Source organism: Lynx rufus, unplaced genomic scaffold (genome assembly GCF_022079265.1).
Source record: "Lynx rufus isolate CCGP_SWC_20201006 ecotype Redwood Valley unplaced genomic scaffold, mLynRuf1.p SCAF_22, whole genome shotgun sequence".
NCBI lineage: Eukaryota > Metazoa > Chordata > Mammalia > Carnivora > Felidae > Lynx > Lynx rufus.
The window spans coordinates 1,434,220-1,446,587 of NW_025814837.1; positions in this window are offsets into that span (position 1 = coordinate 1,434,220).

Here is a 12,368-nt window from a genome sequence, read left to right on the forward strand (position 1 = left end):
GAATTACTGGGAGGAGAGGTTTATGTTAGAAGGTGGCCAGGGATTGGAATGCAGGCTTGCCAATTTCTGAGATGGTATGAGGTTCAAGAATGGTATGAGGGATGGTGGCAGGGTTTAGGAATGGAATGGGATTCAGATACGAGACAAGGGTTATGAGTACATATCAATTGCATGGTTAATTATGTAATTGGGATGTTTTACTTTCATTATTTGGCTATTTAGGTGGAATGCATAAAGATAGTGCCAGTCACAATGTCCAGCTTTGGAACATGCCCTAAACCTTTTGAACTCCCCCAAATAACAACTAGTTTCTCTAAAACCATGTATCACATAGAATATTAACTGACTAACTGTAGGGCCTTCTAGAAGAGGCAATTCTTCTATCATACTCTTAGTTAAGGATTCATTACCTTGAAATACATTTGTATTCGACTTGAATGGTGTAATTGCTCAGCTGTAGTTAATGCACTTCAGAATCATTCATATACTGTTCTTAAACTATAAAGTTGGGTGCAAAGGTTACAGTAAATGTGGGAATAATTAAGAAAACCCTAATGGAAAAATATACCTAAGTCATTAACACATCTGAGAATGGGGCAACTATGTGTACATAATGAGAACATTGTGCCTGTCCACTGCACATGCAGGTCGGTAGGTGCATCCCTGGCTCCCTCTTGTTCTCTTAAGGAACTGTTTCATTTGTTTCTGAGCATTTATGTATGAATCCATTTTAATTCTCTCCACCTTCTGGGAGAAATACCCCCTGCAAGGTCAGTCCAAATAAAAATTGTCTTACTGGAGGATGGAGGCATAGCTTTGTTGCATTTGATGTTAGTGGAGTCTAACATATGGAGAATTTGTCTTTAGGAGATATAATATTGCTCAGGTTATAGCTGCTATTGCTTGTAGAAACTGACTGAATTAGAGATCTTTTGAGATTCAGCATGTAGGGGACTTTTAGTGGATTTTAAAAATCATTAGTTTTACTAGTGCCCTGTAGATTTATGGCCTCTTTGTGTACATTGGGAAAACATGCCTTCCTTCTATAATCGCATGGCTGAGAGAGTGGGTTAAGTCTTTTTGAGAATAAAAATGTGCACCTTCCTTCTGATGGTTGCCTCCTTAACTCAAGTTACACAGCTTGGTGAGCCACTCACAACCACTCACCCTCTTGGCTACACCCTTGTGTGACACACAAACTCTACAACCATATATGGAGGCCCTGTCTGGTCAGTGCAACATTATAGTCATTAATCACAGAACACTGGTAATTTGTCATTGTATAAAACATAGGCAACTTAATTTATATAAATATTTGTATGTTGTTCAGCCAATTAAATATGTTTTTATTTTTGTTTTTGTTGTTGTTAATGCATACTCCCAATCTTCTAGAAATACTTGTACCAAGGTTATAATTACTGGCTCCAGCAGGTAGGATAGAATATTTTGGAACCAAGCTGCCTCCAGTGATTCAATGGGGAAATATCAGAATCAACCTAAAAGGAAGTAAAAAAAATATATGGATTTTTTTTAAATAATTTTTTAAATGTTTATTTATTTTTGAGAGAGAGACACACACAGCAGAAGCGGGGGAGGGGCAGAGAGAGAGGGAGACACAGAATCCAAAGCAGGCTTCAAGCTCCTAGCTGTCAGGACAGAGCCTGATGTGGGGCTTGGACCCACAAACTGTGAGATCATAACCTGAGCCAAAGTTGGATGCTTAACCGACTGAGCCACCTAAGCGCCTCAAAATAAGCAACTTTAAAGAAAAATGGGTTTATACCGATCGTTAAGTAGTATTAGAAATTGGAGGCATAGTTGTAAAACACGTCTGCTTAATACCTACTGTGCATTCTCTACTTTGAAAGAAATCAATTCCTCTAAGAGCAAACACAACTCTTTCGGTGTACTTCATCATGTAAGTTCAACCAGTGGTTTCCCCATATTCTAGCAACCACTTATCATTTATCAGCGAGTGCTAAAGGAACTTTTGAGTGACTACTTAGTATTGAGCAGTAGGACTATCCAAAAGTAGTAGAAAATGGGTCCCTTTCCTTGATGAATTTATATCTTTTTGGATCCATGACAAAACAGTATAAGTCTTATTGTAATTAAGAATGATATAGTGTGTCTTATTCTTGATCTAATTGATAGAAATTGGGGGCATCAGACTCATTTATTAGACATCCAAATATGCTTTTTTAATTGTTTAATTTATGTTTACTATTGCTAGGTGCTGAAGATAGAGAGCTGCCTTGTCCCATGATTTTCTTTCTGGAATAGAACAGCAGCAAAAGACCAGATCATCTGGCCCATGCTTCCTCAGTTCTGACAATAGTGATTCTCTCAGATACCAGTGCAGGTGAGGAGTGGCTAACAAAAGTGAGAGTAAGAAGGGAAGTTATTTCTTCAGGGTGTGTGTGTGTGTGTGTGTGTGTGTGTGTGTGTGTGTGTGTGTACAAGGTACATATAGTAAGAATATTAGACTTTTAGAGCTGGAAGGTGCCTTAGTAAACTGTCCTATCTTATACTGTCATTTTAGAGATAAGGGCACAAAGACTTGGAATGGCTAAGTGATTTGGCCAAGGTCACACATTTTAGGCATCAACTCGTGGAAACTACAGTTACTTTTGGTAAAGCACAGCTCAGCAGTGTTCCACACGGCTGGAACTCTGCACCAAACTTTTCTTTTTCCTTTTCCAGTATCATCATAATCTGCCACTCTTTACTGTGGTGCCTGAGGAAGAAGCGAGGGAGTCTTAAAAACCATCCAGCTCTCCAGATTCAATTGGCAGGTTAATCGAAAACAATTTTTTTATAGCACAATAAAGGACCTGGGAACAGTGGAACATTAATATTTGTTTCCCAAAGAGTGGACCCTGAGAGAATAAAGCTGAATGCAGTTGAATTATGGTACCCATAGTGTGGGGGATGCATTTTGCATTGCTTCATTTTACACTGCCATTAATCAGGCAGCAGAGAGCAAAGGCTGCCTCACCAACTGCTGCCAGAGCACCCCGAGAGAGATGTCACCCCCAGTCCTGGGGAAGGGCAGTCAGCTTTCCTAAGTATCTTATGTGATTACAATATAGTTTTCATGATGCATTCTTAATAAAACAAAAGGTGGCCCTCTGACAAAAAATATCATCTGGTTTTTATAATGTAAAATACAGCAATTTTATCAGCATTAACACTGATTGGCTGCCATTAGCCCCTTGCCTTCTAATAAAATTTATGATACCTTTCAGGAGCCCAATTTGATAGAAAGTGAAGTGATTGCACCCTGCTTAGATATCTCTCTGGCATCTATTCCAACAATAATGCGGTAATTTTATGCATGAAATAGCACAATTGGCATAAATAGTTATAATACTGAGTGCTGTCTAAGGAAACTGGCTGGTGGAAAATTAGAAAGCGCTTCACACTTTTGAAACAGGTAATTAGGATTTTTCTTCGTGCTCATACAAGGCAGACTGGAGTTTCATTTTATATTTCATGTTTCATTAAAATATAGGTGTGAAAAATAAATGTTGAATTTAAAACTGCATATATTATGAAATTAAAGGTATAGTACATGGTAGAGGGTGCAAAGTGTGCAATGAGACTTTGGGATGTTCTATTTAGTTGCAGGGGGAGTATGTTTTTAAAACATTTTGGACAGGTAGTATAGCCTTGTTTCAAGTATGTTACTTTGGAAAGGATTGATTTAGAAATAAGTTGCATTCAATCTCCAAATCTTTAGCTCAAGAAACAGTGTGCTGCCTTGATTTAAACTCTAACTGAGGATGATCTCCTTCATTTAATTGGCAGGTGAGGGTAGACTTTGGGTCACGTAGGATTGGCTGAGCGGCTTTGAACTTTGCATTGGGCTCAACAGTTCTCTGTCTATTCCACATTTCCATCCTGACCTTGGCTGCTCATTCAGACCTGAGCCAACCCCCAGTGGAACCTTTCTGATTCTCTTGAACTGTGCTGTGATTTTGGGAGGCGGGCAAAGGGCTGTAATGGCACCATTGTATTAACCTCCACTTATGACCCAGCCAAGGGCAGGCTTTTAAGTTTTCCCAGCTGTGTCATTAAATTTGTTGCTCTGGCCCCACTGACATGACACCATCACAATCCCAGCCACAGACTAATGACCACATTTGTGAATAGAAGAGAGTACACAGGGCTAAGAGTTGAGAAAACTGGGCTTCTTTCTTGTTTTCCCATAACTACTCATGTGGAATTAGGAAGGACATTGAACTTTTATATGCCTCAGTTTCCTCATCTGTGAAATGGGAATTGTACCCTCATTATGTTTCTTAGAAGCTTGTTGTGAGAATACAGATTGCAAAACTTGTTGAAAAGGAGCTAAAGCCAAATACAACATTCCACATATATGCCATGTCTTGCTATATTCTAATGAAAAAGCGCATGCAAAATGAAAATGGTATTGCTCTTGTATAATACAAAGTATTTTTTCTTAGAGTGTTTGGAGATATGAAAGGAAGCTGTGTCTGTGATTTAGAAGGATATTAAAAAATGCTCTTATAATTTAAGATGCATAAGAAACATACCATAGAAAGAGCAACAGCATTTATTGTGCCTAAGTAAAATTGCAAGGTTCCTGGCGGTTACTCTAGTTTTCAATAGAAAATCATAAAATAGGGAATAAATTCAGCATTGCTAATAATCTCACTGTAAATTCTGTTCTTTACTCCTATCATATCTTCTAGTGATTGCAATGTAAAGCTGTGGCCTGCTAATGTAATAATATATTCACATTCTCAAGCAATTCTAAAAAAAAAAATATCTAGTCCACCAGAACAGTGATCATGCAAAAGAAATTGGGAACAAATGCTATTTTCATTAACCTTTACCAGTGACACTAAGTTCTAGACAGAGTCACTTCATGTTGTAGTTATTGTGCATACATAATTAAGAAAACTTAAGTTTTAATTTTTAAGACAAAGATTTTTAAGATCTTTTACAGAACCACTGGAACTTAACATGTTCCTCTTTACTTTATCCTCCATTCTGCCAATAGTATTATCTTTCTAATTCTCAAAGCTGATTATATTCTTTTTTCCAGGTTGTGGAGGGAATTTTTGCTCCCCAGGAGAGAATGTCATGGGAGAAACATGTCAGCCTTCTTCTTTTTTTTTTTTTTTTAGAGTGTGTGCTCCTGGGGGAGGGACAGAGGAGAGAGAGAGAGAGAGAGAGAGAGAGAGAGAGAGAGAGAGAGAGGATCTTAAGCAGATTCAATTCCACACCAGGCTTGATCCCAGACTCTGGAATCATGACCTGAGTCCAAACTGAGAGTTGGACACTCAACCTACTGAGCCACTCAGGTGCCCCCACCCTTTTTTCTCCACATCCTCTCACTTATTCCTCCCTGAAGGAGGAAGGGGGGATGGTTCAATAATTGAGACTGAGAAAAGAGCCTGTGTCTCTGCTTTTCTTCTTCCCAGTTTTAGATCTGTGTGACTGAAGAATGGGCATAGTCTTAGCAGCTTCTCTTTTTCTGTAGTGAGAAACTTAGAATGGAATTATTACATTTTGGTTCTCTACAGTGTCTATAACATTGAGAACTCGGCACATAGTTAGTGCTTAATCAATGTTTGTTAAACAAATAAATGACTAAACACACCAGGATGTATGGCAGTGATCCTGGGTAAGTGTATCAAACTTGAAGATACAAATCTCCCTGGGGTGGTTTGTCTTGAGATCTGGACTAGGAGGGAAAGTATGAGGAGGCCTGATTATAGTCATCCATCTGAGCCACATTTTCAGGTTCAGTTTAGTCACATATAGAGACTTGCTCATCAGCTTGACTTGCGTCTTTTTTTTTTCAGTTTCATTCAAAACTGGAAGAGAGGGCTGTAATATACTTTATTTCCACACACCAACTTTCATTCTCTACTTGAAACTAATTCCAATTTGTCTAATACATAATGTTCAAATATGTTAGAATAACTAATGAGAACTTTCATAAGTTCACATAATTATTCTATAGGAAGAACATTGGAGCCAGAGTGGATAAGAGAGACTCAACCCAGGATAACCTAATAAGAAATACAGACAGATTAGGGTTGATATGTATTTCAGCAAAACACACATAGTAAAAAAATTGTTGATCAAAAATATTTATATGATACAGGAAAATATTGACATATGCCAATAATATATGCTATTCTTATATCTTTTAATAGACTGCACCCTTTATCAAATCTAGACATCATTATATCTGACATATTTCTCAGTTTAGGATGACTGAGTTTAAGCTCAGACACGTGGGAGCCTTTCGACATATTTGTATCCCTAATGTGAACTTTGGCTCCAGTCATGAAAAAATATACTGTTATAATTCCATTAAAATGGTGCAAACTGTGCTTTTTGAAGGAACAGACTCATGTCATTAGGAATTGCTCTTTAGATATCTCAAATCCAGGAAGGAAGTTGCTGAAAACTCTCTAAGGTAAAAAGTTAAGGAACATAAGAATTTACAAAAAGGAGCCTGTTTTATTTCATCTAGATGTAGTTATCACAGTGATTCGCTTTGAAATTAGCAGTGTGTCTTAGGGTTTGAAAGAAGAGAAATTCATCAGTAGAGAAAGGCCACAGAAAAGAATCAAATTCTTGGTTACATAAGTTTTAAAACTAGCGACGTATGGATTTTGCTTTGAGCCACTTTTGCCAAAAACAGAATTCTCCAAATGTAAGACTGAAGAGCTAAAAAGAAACAGGTTTTAGTCTGAAAAAATTCATTTATTCATTAGTTGATTTATGTAACAAATTCTTATTGGAAGGAACAGTGGGGTCATAAGAAGAATAGAGGCTGTGATATGAGACAGACTTACTTAGGTTTGGGCTTTTGCTTTGTTAATGTTTCATTTGACAAACCATTTACCCTTTTCAGGACTCAGTTTCCGTATTTTGCAAGCCAAGGGTAATGATGTTTTTATGAAGATTTTTTCATGTTTTTGTGAATACTAAATAATATATAAAGAATCAACTGCAGCATACACAGAAAATGATTCCTTTTTATCTCCTTTCCTCACTCAGCTCTTCCCCATCTCTATTCTAAGTGTTGTGGAAGAAAAGATGACCCAGATATTTCATTGCTCTCAAGAGCTGGCGGTTTTGTGGGGGAACAACATAATATAAAAGCAAAACCGCTCACCAATGTGCTGTGTGCTATGTACAGGATCCTGTATCGAAGTTGAGCTCTTTCCGGAGCTTCCAAAGAAGCCTTCGTAGAAGAGGTGTTGCAGAAGCAAGGGAATCTGAGAGAGAGAGGGGCAGGGGAGGAATGCTGAGGCCAAGAAACGATAGGTGGGTTAATGAACTAGAACATAAGGTGTTCATGGAAGAGTGGTAGGAGGTCTAGCTGAGCAGATAGACTGGAGCCAAGCGGTGTGACCTAGAGGGCCATGTGAGAAGCTGGGAGTTTTCCTCTGTGGGTGATGGGGATTCACACAAGCCTTTAAGCAAAGGTTAGCCAGATCAGTCTCATTTCAGAAAGATCACTCTTGTGACCATGTTCAAAGTAGAATAAAACCTGATTAGTAATCAGTTAAATTAGTACAAGATATTTCCTTAACAAAATAAGTGCAGATAAGGAAAGACAGATTCCAAAAGCATTTAAAAGGTATAAGAGAGAGCTGTATGAAATTGGTAAAGTTATGAGGAGACACACCAAATACACTCTTTGCCAAAGCAAAAACATAAGTTTTGAGGACTGGATCTAGCTAGTAGAAGCCATTGACATTGCATTTCAGTGCTTTACCTCCCAAGAATTACCAACAACACAAGAGAGATAGACATACTTCTATAATGGATGCTTCTAGTGCTAAAGGTGAAGCTTTGGCATTCTTCGTAGCTTCATAGATGACCTCTGTGTGAAATGCAATCAGACAAATACTAGTAAGTTAAAAAAGGGGTGTGGAGATAAGAGTTTTATGAATGTTTTCAGGCAATATATGGTAACCACAGATCCAAACATTTCTGTGTTAGAGAAAATAGAGTTTGCACATGATTTGCTTTCTTCTTCTAATGTAGTTAAATCTATACTGGTGTCTGGTTAATTTTTTTTTGACTCAGTTATGTCTTGTTGATAATATCCAGAGTGTGCTGCTTGACACAAATACATTTACATCCATAGTTGAGATCGCTCTCCCCGCATGAGTTGATCTCCCTTCCCCCACCTTGCTTCTCCCTTCCTTGATCCTTCACCCTGGATGATTGGCCCTCCCCTCCTCTCTGCTGCACTGTCTGGAAATTGATTGAAAGATGCACTCAGTATACCAAGAAGACTCTGAAATATTAGCTATCCAGAGCACTCTTCTTTTCACCCTCAGAACAACTTCTGGTTGTTATTTTCTATAATCTTCAATGTTAAACTCATGACTTTTTTTAAAATATCAGAATTCAACATCCTGGAAGTACTAATGAGATATGCAAATACTGTTATTTAATGTTGCACTTCACTTAATCTTCTCTCCTTATCAAAATAATTTTTGTAGCATTGCCATCTTTAGTGGCTGATGCCTTTTATGGTCTCCAGGTGCATAAGCTTTGCCCCAGAACCAAGTAAATGGAATGCTATTTCAGATAATATTAGAGTGTTTCTAACTCTGGGATCAGAAGTAATCGGAAGAAGCCCTTAATGCTTTTAGAAGCACTGTCCTCCTTTAAAGTTCTGAACATAATGTGAAGAACTGAGATAGGAAAGTAGATGTGGTTTCTGCCCTCAAGAGTCTTTACCATTTAAATGGGATGAAAGATCCATGTATTTGTGAAGCACCTATGTCACAATATACAATGTCTGATAAGCTGCCAGATTATGTGGATATATGCTAAGTAAAATTATATAGAGTAAAAATAAATTTCAAAAAATCATATAACACAGAAATGTTACACTAAAACTTGCAAAACAAAACTGTTCAGAGATGAAACATTCATTCATTCATTCATTGTGAAAAAAAATTTGCTACCAGGTGACAGATACTGTTTTATGCACTGGGATAAAGTAGTGAATAAAGTAGGGCTTTTAAGGGCTTTTAAGCCCCTGACCTAATGGTGTTTATAGACTAGATGGAATACATTGAACAAATAAGTATGTAATATTTTGGGGGAAAGAAGCAAATCAAGAATGATACTTAGGTTTGGAATTAACTGAATTATGAGATCATTTATGAAGATGAGGTATAACCAAATTTAAAGAGTATGAGGTCATGAAAAGAGGCCTCAAGAGTTCTGAATTCAGCAGAGGTTAGCCAGATCAGTCTCATTTCAGAAAGATCACTTGATATTGAGTTTGATGCTTATTAATCAATCAATTCTAGGCCTGAAAGGAAAATCCTGGGCTGGAGATATAAAAGTGTTAGTGGACAGATGATTCTCAAAGCCATAGACAGATGGATGTTCTAAAGGAGAGAGTGATTGTTGAGAAGAAAAGAGAGAGACGTCTAATCCCAGGTTTAGAAGATGAGGACAAAACAACCAAGATGACTGAGAAAGCAACCAGTGAGGTAAGTGGAAAATCAGGAAGGTGATGTGTTCCTGAAGTGAATAAAGTGTTTTAAGGATGAGAGAGTGATTAACTGTGTCAAATCTGCTCCAGAGTAGAAGAAGATTAGAATTGAGAGATGACTAATGATTCACTAACATGGAAGTTTTTGATGACTTGACATGAAGAGTGTCATTGAGTGACTGGATGAAAGGTTGGTTGGAATGGCTTCAAGATTGAATTATATTTAAGGAAATGGAAAGAATGAATATAAAGAACTTTATACATGAGTTTTACTGCAAAGGGGAAGAGAGACATGTGAATGTAGGGCCAAGGAAGTTGAAAAAACGAGGGATATAACAACCAGTATATAGAGATAAGAAAATTGTAGTAGAGATGTTGGTTCAGTAAAGAGGGAGAAGTAAAATTGCAGGAGAAAATCCCTTTGAATATTTTGGAGAAGATAGGATCCAGCACACAAGGGGAATATTTGGCCTTCAAGGTAGGCAAAGAAAATTTCATTCAGAAGCAGAGGAAAAGCATTGTAAAATGAGAGTACATGTATGCTGGTTGACTTTAGTGATGGGAGATATGGATATTGTTCTCTTATTTCTTTTTTTCTTTTTAACTAAAATGAAAGATGAAGCCATCAACATGGTGAGGAACATGAGTGTTAAAATTTTAAGAAGAAAGGAAAAATGGTGAACGTGTTCTAGAAGAAATCTATAGAGTGTAGGAACTAGGGAAATATAGAAAGACTACAGTGTCATTCTGACAACTTTCAGGAGATGGATGGTTAGCAACTTAAAGTGAAACTAATCAGAATTACCATGTTTTGTTGTGTTGTTTCCCCAGCCTACATTCCATAGTTTCAGTGCACAAGTGGGATGGGTGAAGAAATTAAGTTTCACCAAGAAGAGAGAAGGCAGAGAAGATGAAGGTGTATGTAAGGGAATAAGTGATTGACCCTGGCATCTAAGCTGGGGAAGGAAGGAAGAGAAGACACAAGATGGGTCTTGGAAAATGAAAAAGTGACAGGCTACACATTGGAAAATAGTGTTGATGAATTGTTGGCTTGGAGGGAGTGGCATAAAAGTATTGGGGATTCATGAAGTAAGCATATAGTTGAAATGTTGGAGGGGATGAAGTGACAGGGCAGATTCTAGGGTGAGATAAAAGAGCAGGAGGCTTCACTGAGTTGAGAAATTCATATGGTCAGTATAATCATATTATTGGGTATAATCGTATAATGGGTATTATTTGAAAGGCAGATGTGAATAAATATGTGAACAAACTGATTAAGCCAAAGTATTCATTTGAAGGGGAATTAAGAATGGAGGCAATTAAATGTGACCTTGATACCTGAGTAGTAACACTGGTATAAAAATCATCACTCAGTTCCCAATCTCTTATTAAAACATAAAAACATCTGACATCAGAAAGAAATACAAGTTCCTTGAAATATATTCTAAAGAATTGCTCTGTTTTCTCCTGTGATTTCCCAGTCTAATATAATTTGTAAAACACAGAAAGCATCTCGTTTGCTATATGTTATTGTAAGTAAATCCATGTTGGTTTCTAGTAATGTTGTCTTATTTTTGAAGTCCTATGACCACTGCAAAATCATAAATAAAAATAATTATGTGGCATTTAGAAAGATGCAGGTAAGCACTTCCTGAATTTAAAAGAAAACTATGTACAAATCAGCAGTGATTTAAAATGCTTTAGGAATTAGCAAGAAAGATGTCACATTGTATACCTAAGTATTTCCTTAAAATATATTTTAAGTGTTGAGATTTAGCTATATTATTGGACAGTTCTTACTTAAGAAAGTATTTCATACAAAACCAGATATTTTTCTTTCTTTTATATATTCCCATTTTAAAACCTTGTCTTTATGCCATAAGACCCCAATCATACACTTTTCTCTCTTTTACTTGCTGGTGTGGCAGTGGAAGAACTCTAGAGTGTCAAACTTGTGCTCATGAAGTATAAGCTGAGGACAAGTAAAGTCAACCAGATCTGGAATGTCTATTTGCCAGAGGCTCCTGATGACTTTTTACCTCAGACCAGTCATGAGTACCTTGCCATACAAATAACATATGCTTGAGATAAAACAATATTCATTAAGTTAAAAAAATTAGCTGATTCAATTAATAAATCAAACTACTCCAATAAGGTATTTTTATATATAATTTTCTACTTACTTAAATTAATTTTAGTTGTTTGGGAAACCATAATGAGCCTGAAAGAGCTAGTTTGGCCGCCGGGGTAAATACTTAATTAGGCTGTCCTGCCAGGTGCCTTCTGAGCAGTCTTACTCTAGTAAATTGCATTGAGACAGGCTCCACTGATCTCAAAGGTGATGGAGGCCCAAGTGATGACAGTTGATTATCTTGGTCTACATTCTGAAAACTTCTTGAGTTTGCACAATTAGACTAGCCTACTCATGAAATTAGACCCCCCAGGAGCTTCTCTTCTTAAATGAAGGGGTATCTTATTTCAAGGAATGGAGATGTTCCTGAAACCAGATCCTTAGCCAGTTCCTGGTTATAAACAGTTCAGTTCCTGGTTATAAACAGAATTTTAAGGCAATTTTTAATTGCACTGAACATATACACTTCAACTTATCTATAAAAAAGCTAGCTTTTTGTTTGTTTACTCAGAAGTGCTTAAGAAAATGGGAGGGAGAGGTAATTTTTTTAAACACATTCAATGTACCAGCCACTCATTGGTAGTTTTCGTACATTATCTCATTTAAGAATCTCTTCATATTTAATTTGCCCAGGAAATAAATAGAAATAATGGTTCTAATCTGCTTCTCCATTCACTGCAGAACTTACAGTTTTGATAGCAAATAAGACAAAAATTGACT